General features: G+C 47.5%; 1 non-coding gene across 1 annotated transcript in view; it reads right to left on the bottom strand.

Moving 5' to 3' along the window:
• LOC126417697 (small subunit ribosomal RNA) overlaps nucleotides 1-561 on the bottom strand; it is a 1909-nt gene extending 1348 nt beyond the window's left edge. The window contains exon 1 of the ribosomal RNA XR_007575766.1: nucleotides 1-561. This exon is cut by the window's left edge and continues 1348 nt beyond it. This is a non-coding gene — a ribosomal RNA (small subunit ribosomal RNA).
• Between the last annotated feature and the right edge of the window lie 9439 nt (nucleotides 562-10000).

The following is a 10000-nucleotide window of genomic DNA, read 5'->3' as shown; positions in this document are numbered from 1 at the left end:
GATACTCGTTAAAGGATTTAAAGTGTACTCATTCCGATTACGGGGCCTCGGATGAGTCCCGTATCGTTATTTTTCGTCACTACCTCCCCGTGCCGGGAGTGGGTAATTTGCGCGCCTGCTGCCTTCCTTGGATGTGGTAGCCGTTTCTCAGGCTCCCTCTCCGGAATCGAACCCTGATTCCCCGTTACCCGTTACAACCATGGTAGGCGCAGAACCTACCATCGACAGTTGATAAGGCAGACATTTGAAAGATGCGTCGCCGGTACGAGGACCGTGCGATCAGCCCAAAGTTATTCAGAGTCACCAAGGCAAACGGACCAGACGAGCCGACCGATTGGTTTTGATCTAATAAAAGCGTCCCTTCCATCTCTGGTCGGGACTCTGTTTGCATGTATTAGCTCTAGAATTACCACAGTTATCCAAGTAACGTGGGTACGATCTAAGGAACCATAACTGATTTAATGAGCCATTCGCGGTTTCACCTTAATGCGGCTTGTACTGAGACATGCATGGCTTAATCTTTGAGACAAGCATATGACTACTGGCAGGATCAACCAGGGAGCTGCGTCAACTAGAGCTGAGGAGCCGCCGCCCGGGAGTGTGTCCCGGGGGCCCGCGCGAACACGCAAGCGTCCGCTCAATTATTCTGCAAACAGGAGGAGGCTGAGCTCCCCTGCACAACACACCTCGAAACCCTCTCAGGTCCCGGCGGCGCGCAGCGCCGTCCTAAGTACTTGGTCGGGTTCGAGAGAGGCGCAATCGCCCGGAGTTAGGCGAGTAGACGCTTTAGGTGCGACCACCCGTGCTCCCAACTGAGCTTGCCGCTGCCGACAGAGGCCCGGGAGCGTGCTGTCGTGGCATTGCCGGCGGGAGACAACACGCGCCACCTACGGTGACCGGCAGCTCCAACGCCAGCGCCACAGAAGGACAAAAGCCCCACTTGGGTGCCGAAGCGAACTCTCCCAGCACAGCGCACGCGCCAACACGTCCGCACAGCTGCGATACAAACCACCTGCGAGAACCGCTGGGGCGACCGAGCAGCAGACGGCGTCGCGGCGCCGAGCGCCGGGCGGCGGCGCATCCTCAGCGCACACAGTCCTCAATCGGACCAGCACACTGCAGATGGCCACCGCGCTTCGCACCGGGCCCGCGAGGACCTACTTTGGCCGCAAGGCGCCGCGAGCAGGGGGCGCCGGCGCGCAGCTGCGCCGCCTGCCGCGTCCGTCGGCCGGCGCGCCTGCCACTGGCCGCCCCCACCAGCCGGCTGTAGCGCGTGCGCCCACGCACCGCGCTGCCAGCACGCCGGGCGGCCCCCCCCTCACCGGCCGGGGACGGTCCCACCCAGCCACCGCCGCGTATCGCCTCACACCCAGATCCCCCTCTCACGTTCGTGGGCATGGTGGGTCCCCTTTCACGTTCGTGGGCATGGTGGGTATCCCTGAAACAACCGGTTAATAGCTCGACCGATCGTCGCCAACACTGATTCACCTCTAGCGAGAACAACTGCACCACAACGGGTTACCTGTTGTTCATTTGCGTAACGTCACCAGCAAACGTAGACGTCCATCGCCATTTGCAACGAGTATTGCATGCCTGTGTCAGGTGTCACAACACACTACGTCTGCCCACATAGACGCAACAACATGTGCACGCCTCGAGAACACGTGGGAGGTAGCCCCCGTACGTATGCGGTGTCCATTGCGCGAAAGACTGTCAGCTGGCCTCTGCAGGATGTCGCAGATGTGGAACGCGGTGCAACATGCTATCACGGTGTGTGAGAAGAGACGACTACGTCCGAATACACGCTCCACTACATCAACAGACTGCTCATGCTGATCGCCATCCAGGGCGTCCGTTCCTCCCACACGTCTGAATGGCGTACCACACTGCAATCCAGCTCTTATAGGGAGACGACACGTAGCTGCGTGCACAATATTTGGACTGTATGGTCTGCCGTTGCTAGGCGCAGTCGTCGTACAGTCACACATGTGCCACGATGTATCATTCAGTACATACGGACCAATGTGCAGTACAGTTTGTGGGTTTTGCGTACATCGGCGGACAGGTGACAGGCCGTACCACAACGTAGGCTGAGTACGTCGGCATGCGAAGGGCATTGAACATGCAAACTTCTCAACGACCAGCTTGCGAAGGCAGGGGGGAAGGGGGGGGGGGCATGTACGTCCTGCTGCTATCCACATTACAGTGTATAGCAGGAGCATGTGGAAAGTCAGCAACACCTGAAAGGTGTTTAACATGACGCGATACACAGGGGACCGGGCAGTGCGAATAGCGAACTATATTGCGAGGGTTGCGGTTAGGCAACACTACACTAATTTAACGAGTTGCATAACAATTACAGAGCAGGTTCAGCGACAACGTGCGTCAGGTTAAGGCGCAATATAGGTTAGGTTAAGGCGCAATATAGGTTAGGTTGAGGCGCAATATAGGTTAGGTTAAGGCGCAATATAGGTTAGGTTAAGGCACAACATGGGTTACGTTAAAGCACAAATTAGGTTACGTTAAGGCACAAATTAGGTTACGTTAAGGCACAAATTAGGTTACGTTAAGGCACAAATTAGGTTACGTTAAGGCACAAATTAGGTTACGTTAAGGCACAAATTAGGTTACGTTAAGGCACAAATTAGGTTACGTTAAGGCACAACATGGGTTACGTTAAGGCACAACATGGGTTACGTTAAGGCACAACATGGGTTACGTTAAGGCACAACATGGGTTACGTTAAGGCACAACATGGGTTACGTTAAGGCACAACATGGGTTACGTTAAAGCACAAATTAGGTTACGTTAAGGCACAAATTAGGTTACGTTAAGGCACAAATTAGGTTACGTTAAGGCACAAATTAGGTTACGTTAAGGCACAAATTAGGTTACGTTAAGGCACAAATTAGGTTACGTTAAGGCACAACATGGGTTACGTTAAGGCACAACATGGGTTACGTTAAGGCACAACATGGGTTACGTTAAGGCACAACATGGGTTACGTTAAGGCACAACATGGGATACGTTAAGGCACAACATGGGTTACGTTAAGGCACAACATGGGTTACGTTAAGGCACAACATGGGTTACGTTAAGGCACAACATGGGTTACGTTAAGGCACAACATGGGTTACGTTAAGGCACAACATGGGTTACGTTAAGGCACAACATGGGTTACGTTAAGGCACAACATGGGTTACGTTAAGGCACAACATGGGTTACGTTAAGGCACAAATTAGGTTAGGTTAAGGCACAAATTAGGTTAGGTTAAGGCACAACATGGGTTACGTTAAGGCACAAATTAGGTTAGGTTAAGGTAGAATGTAGGTTAGGTTAAGGTACAATATGGGTTAGGTTACGGTACAATATGGGTTAGGTTAAGGTACAATATGGGTTAGGTTAAGGTACAATATGGGTTAGGTTAAGGTACAATATGGGTTAGGTTAAGGTACAATGTGGGTTAGGTTAAGGTTCAATATGGGTTAGGTTAAGGTACAATATGGGTTAGGTTAAGGTACAATATGGGTTAGGTTAAGGAACAATATGGGTTAGGTTAAGGTACAATATGGGTTAGGTTAAGGTACAATATGGGTTAGGTTAAGGTACAATATGGGTTAGGTTAAGGTACAATATGGGTTAGGTTAAGGTACAATATGGGTTAGGTTAAGGTACAATATGGGTTAGGTTAAGGTACAATATGGGTTAGGTTAAGGTTCAAAATGGGTTAGGTTAAGGTTCAATATGGGTTAGGTTAAGGTTCAATATGGGTTAGGTTAAGGTTCAATATGGGTTAGGTTAAGGTTCAATATGGGTTAGGTTAAGGTACAATATGGGTTAGGTTAAGGTACAATATGGGTTAGGTTAAGGTACAATATGGGTTAGGTTAAGGTACAATATGGGTTAGGTTAAGGCACAATATGGGTTAGGTTAAGGCACAACATAGGTTAGGTTAAGGCACAACATAGGTTAGGTTAAGGCACAACATAGGTTAGGTTAAGGCACAACATAGGTTAGGTTAAAGCACAACATAGGTTAGGTTAAGGCACAACATAGGTTAGGTTAAGGTACAACGTAGGTTAGGTTAAGGTACAATGTAGGTTAGGTTAAGGTACAACGTAGGTTAGGTTAAGGCGCAATGTAGGTTAGGTTAAGGTACGATATAGCTTAGGTTAAGGTACAATATCGCTTAGGTTAAGGTACAATATAGCTTAGGTTAAGGTACACATTGTTGTAGGGAAAGGTGTATTTGGGGGGGGGGGGGCGGCAGGTTCGTTGATAGTGATTATCGTAAGTGCATGCCTGCGGGATCATCCGATTTGTCACGTCAGGATGCACTTGTGGCTCATGACAGGCGGCGCTCCGATTCCAAGGTTGTGGCAGATCTGTGTCTTTCATTCCTGCCATTGTTTGTGTACTGTGACAGGAGGCAGTATTGTGATGTTGGGTGCACCCCTGTGTAGGACATGTGTGGGTGTTCGTGGCTTAGCTGAGCAATGGCGGATGTCGGAAGGGTGGGATATTCTGTTTTCTGGGTGGACCTCCCGGTCTGGTTATGATAGTGTGGATTGTGTAATGTGGCGGAGAGGATGCACCGGATGTTCTTCCATGCTGGTGGTTAGATATTGTGTGTGTGCCTGTTAGAGGCAGAGAGTAGTGTGTGATAGTATCTGGCTGACGTGTGGTTCTCATTGTGTGCAGAGTCTTTCAGCATGTATAGGGACGGTTGTATATATTATCTGTATTCTGATGGCTCTGCATCTATTACTAATCAGTGCCGTGTATACGGTTACTCTGGTTCCAGTCGAAACTGTTCTATCTCTGTACATTAGTGACACTGCGGCTCCACTATGTTGCTGCCCCTGTCGGCCGTTTCCCCCAGTGTATGGCTAGTGATTATCAGCAATCAGTCTATTAGTCAATACCGGTAGTGTGACGACTTCAAATGTCCGGGATGGGGGAAGCTAAACCCTTCCCGTGGGTCAGGGCCTAGAAAGACTCTTCCCACGCAGGAGGCTCGGACTGTCGTTACTCTTCCGAGAAATATATTTGCCCAGCGTTTTTTGTGACTGCGAGTGCGACGCCCACGGGTACCGACATGGATCGGGCGCTTCCTAGCTGATCTCTCAGGATCGGAGAAATATATTTGCCCAACGTTTTTTGCGACTGCGAGTGCAACGCCAGGAGGCTCCGACTGTCGTTACTCTTCCGAGAAATATATTTGCCCAACGTTTTTTGCGACTGCGAGTGCAACGCCAGGAGGCTCCGACTGTCGTTACTCTTCCGAGATATATATTTGCCCAACGTTTTTTGCGACTGCGAGTGCAACGCCCATTGGTACCGACATGGATGGGGCGCTTCCTAGCTGATCGCTCGGCATGGGAATCAGTACAGTGAGCAATGCGATCGCGTCTGTAGCTTGTACGTGGTACAGCTCGCAGCTCATGTATAGGGACACTTTTTTTTTTTTTTTTTTTTTTTTTTTTTTTCACTTGCCGCCCTGATTTTACGACCCACCACCTAAGTGCTTAAGGTGGGTCTATTTTGACCACTTGGCCGCTACGACCGGTGTGCGGACTCTGATGTAGTTGATGAAACTCACACCAGTTCCCGCATCCGGTCGCACCGTTGCCCGTGTCCCGCCACGTGGAGGCGGGTCTGTGCTTTTTTTTTTTCTTTTCTTTTTTCTTTACTTTGGCAGCTTTCCCAAAACCGATTTAACAAAAATTTTACAAAAATTAATTTTGAATTGGAAGAAGGAAATACAAGGAATAGTTTAGTCTGAAGAGGAGAAAAGACGATAGGAAAGGAAGAGATGATAGTCCCACCACCGTAGGGGACTGAGGATGAGCGTCTTGGGATTTATCTTCAAGCCTCTGATCCTCAGTCCCCTAACCTTAGCCTAGGAAGTTCTATTCTATTCTAGTTGTGGCGTTTGATATCTCTATTTATGTTCTATCTGGTTACTTGTATACAGGTTTAGAGTGCCGTGGTAGCTGATGGCAATTGCGACGGTGCGCCGACACTGTTTATGTCTAATTTTATACATTAATCTATTATCAGTTTTAGGTCTACTTATGTAAGTCTATTGCATGTCAGTTGTTTTATATTGAGACTTAGTTTAGTTCTTCCACACTATGGTGTCTGTCTGGGTGCTGCATATAGGTTTATTGTCTGTGTGGTCTTCTGTTCCTGTATTCTTTGTGGCATTCGTCTGAAATTTTGTCTGTTAGTGCGTTCAGTATGTCCCAAAGTTCAGGTGTTCTGATCGCGTCGTATATGTGTTCCTCTGTCTGTAAGTGTTGTATCCCAGGTGTGTTCCTGTGCTGTCTGTATTTCCCGCAGAATAGGATTGTGTGTTCGGGGGTTCCCATACCTCCACATGTACACGTTGATGTGTCTCTAAGACTCACGCGATTTAAGTGCGTGGGATAAGGTCCGTGGCCAGTCAAGAAATGCACCATGCCGCGGCTAGGATCGGCATGTTTCATTCTTAATCTTTCCGTTATGTTCGGAAAAAATGTATAGACTCTCCGTCCCTTATCACTTGTGCCCCATTCCTGTTGCCATGTGTCGATTTTCCATTTTTTGAGGTCCCGCTTATTGTTCAGCGGGGAACCAGTCAATATGTTGACCTGGTCTAGTCTACCCATCTTTAACCAGTACAGAGCGGCCCGATATTTGATTGTGATATCTATCGGGAAAATTCCTAGCACGACACACAGTGCTTCAACTGATGTAGTGCCGAAGGCTCCCGATAGTCGCAGAAGGACGCTTCTCTGCCCTCGCCTAACCGCTGTTCTGTTTGTGACGAGGTTGAGTCTGTGCGCCCATGTACTGGCCGCAAAGCTTAGCACTGATTCGAAGAGTGCGCAGTGGTAAGTTCGTGTGACTGACAGAGGAAGTCTGTATTGTCCTGAATTAATCCTTGCCAGTTTATGTAGTAATTTTTCTGCCTTGTTTGTTGTTATTCTGATATGTTCATGGAAGTTCAGCTTCTCATCTATGTATATGCCCAAGTAGCGGGTTACCGTCATTCTCTTTATGTTGTTGTTCTGTATTTTAATAGATGGATTGCGTCTGAGTTGCCCTTTGAGCAGTGTGTATGTTGTTTTGTTGCCCGCTATCTTGAGTTTGTTTGTGTTGCACCATTGTGTTATTGTCTGCAGTGTGCCACTCGCCTTCTCCTCTAGCTGGGCTCTTGTATTTGCTGAGATGACCACCAGTAGGTCATCTGCATAGGCGACAGCACCGTCTGTCCTCATATCCTCCTCCAGCAGTTGCAGGAGAGGTTCAAAAATTATGTCCCAGAAGATGGGTCCACAGATCGATCCCTGCGGGCATCCCTTGGTAATTTTCCTTATTACCTTCCGGTTGCCCACGCGCCATTCCACTATTCTGTCTCTGCAGTAGTCTAAAAGACTGTTGTATAGGGCTGCGGGTACTTCCATCTGGCGTAACCTCATAAACAGTGCTGGCCACCACAGGTTGTCAAATGCTCCTGCGATGTCTATCATGATTGCCAAAGAGTATGTTTTATCTGTGTTTTGTGTGATTTCTAAAGCTCTGTTTATTGCATCATCGATGCTTTTCCCTTTCCGAAATCCAAACTGGTGGGGATTCATTCCAAGTAGGGTTCTGTGAGCCTGCAAGCGGTCACACAGTAGCCTCTCTTGGATTTTTGCCATGGTGTTTATGAGGCATATTGGTCTGTAGGATTTCGGATCTGATTGGTCTCTGTCTGATGATTTTCGTATGATGACTGCATTTGAGGTTTTCCAGACTGTCGGTACACGGCCTAGCCTTAAGGCGTCGTTTAGTAGTTCTGTTAAGTATGGGGTGATCTGTGGTGCTAGCCTCTTAAGCACTTCTGCATGGATCCTGTCGGGTCCAGGTGCTTTTTTATTCTTTAGCTCTCTTATCGCTACCGCAACTTCCTCGTGCGCAAAGGGACAGGTGACGGCGTCGGTGTTATACTGTTCATGAAGTTCTTGTCTGAGTGTGATCTGTTCCTGTGTGTCTGAGTCTGTGGCATCTTCCGGGAGGAGTTTGTTCAGCAGATATTGTGCTGTGTTTCTCCATCCCACTGTCATTGTGCCGTCTTCCTGCCGTAGCGTGCTTAATGCCAATGGGGTCTTTATTTTTTCTGTCAGGATCTTGTATTGTTCCCCCCAGATATTCTGTTGTGTGTGTGTGGTCAAGTAGCTCTCCCAATGTTGTTTCCTGGTCTGAAATAATGTCTTTTTGAAGAGTTCTTTGGCTTCCCTATATGCAGCTAGTCTCAGTAGTTTGTCTCTTTGTATCCATGTCCTCTGGTATAGTTTTCGTTTCCTTGTCATGTCACGTTTGAGTCTGGTTAATTCGTCTGACCATGGTGTTTCCCGTTGTTTGCTGTGTGTGTGCGTAGGTATTGCTGTTTCTTGTGCTGTTTGGATGATTTGCGTCAGTTTGTGTGCTCTGTAGTCCACGCTTCCCTGTATGTTGTATATATTCTCATTTTGAACAATTTGTTGTAGTCTGTCCCAATTCGCTCTTTTAAAGTTGAAGTGTGTTGTATTGTGTGTGGTGCGATAATTGTTTGTTGTGAGACTTATTTCTATTATGTTGTGATCACTTGTGGTCAGAGAGTCGTGTATGGTCCATCTTTGCAGTCGTCCTAGTGTTCTGTCATTCGCCAGAGTAATATCGATTTTGGTGGCAGATCCGCCTGGACCTCTGTATGTAGGTGTAGGTCCGTCTTCATTTATAATATGTAGTTGTGTCTCCTGTATGACGTCGTTGACTTTCCGTCCTCTGTCGTCCGTTCTGTCCGAGTGCCATAGTGTGGATTTAGCGTTGATATCTGCACATATAATTAGGTTCTTATTTCTAGAGTATTCAGCAATGTCTTGTATCATATGTAGGTATGGCTCTATGTCGTCACTGTACTGTGCGTATAGTGATGAGACCACCCATGTGTCTCGACCCTTAGTTATTTCTGCTGTGGCCAGATGACTATTACATAGCTGCGTAATCTTAGTGATATTTAAAGTTTTGTTGAGGACAACTATGGCAGCCTTGTAGTTTCGTCTGTCTGAGATTGTGACAGCGTCCCAGGGTAGGTTAGTTAAGTTTCCCTGGGTTGTCACATAAGGTTCTTGCAGGCAAAGAATATCCGCCTGCAAGTCCAGAGCTACTCGCGGCAGTTCTGCACTAACGAGTGTGCTTCTATTAGCATTAAGTTGTATTATTTTCATGGGTGTTTCACATGAAGGTAGAATTTGTGTCCTGTTTGCGAGTAGTCAAAGTCAGTTCTGCCATGTGCCCTCACTTGGTCCTTGTACACTTGGTGTGGGTTATATGTTTCCCCCCTCCGACTACACGCTAGTATGACTAATTTTTCTAGCTCTGCTGGGTCTGTAGGTATGTTTGCGGTCTTTAAAGTCATTCTGTCAGATTGTTCAGTGGTCGGGAAGCATACATAGCTGCCTAATGGGTGAAGTAGTCTGGTTAGCAGTCTTTGTGCTGTGATGAAAGTATCCTTATATTCTAGCCTACTTAGTCTTAAGTTTAGTTCTACATTGTTGTAGTCAGCATGCCATGGTGTTTGGCCGACTTTTCTCTTCTGCTCTTTTTCTACATATGGGATGATTCCGCTATATTTATCTCGAAGTGCAGATGTCACCGGTGTGGTGTCTTGTTCCGTCTTCAATGGTGGTGAGGCTGATGAGCTGTTACCTGCGGCTCTTCTTCTTTCACCTTTACTTTTTCTTATGTTTACACTACCTATTGCACTGTCGTCACCTTTCTTTTTGCTATCACTATCTGTACACTCATCGTCACTATCGTGATTACCCGTAAGTAGGTTTGTGTCAAGGACTACTACCTTTTTCTTATATGTCTCGTTACATCCGGTCATCTGTTGTGTTTCATTATGTTGTTGAGGTGTTATGCGTTGTTGTGTATGATCTGCAGGGTTAATTATCCCTCCAGATACAAAATTCACTGGTTTTATATGTCC

The sequence above is a fragment of the Schistocerca serialis genome, chromosome 8 (assembly GCF_023864345.2).
Source record: "Schistocerca serialis cubense isolate TAMUIC-IGC-003099 chromosome 8, iqSchSeri2.2, whole genome shotgun sequence".
NCBI classification, from domain to species: Eukaryota; Metazoa; Arthropoda; class Insecta; order Orthoptera; family Acrididae; genus Schistocerca; species Schistocerca serialis.
This window is presented reverse-complemented; position numbering and strand designations above follow the sequence as displayed.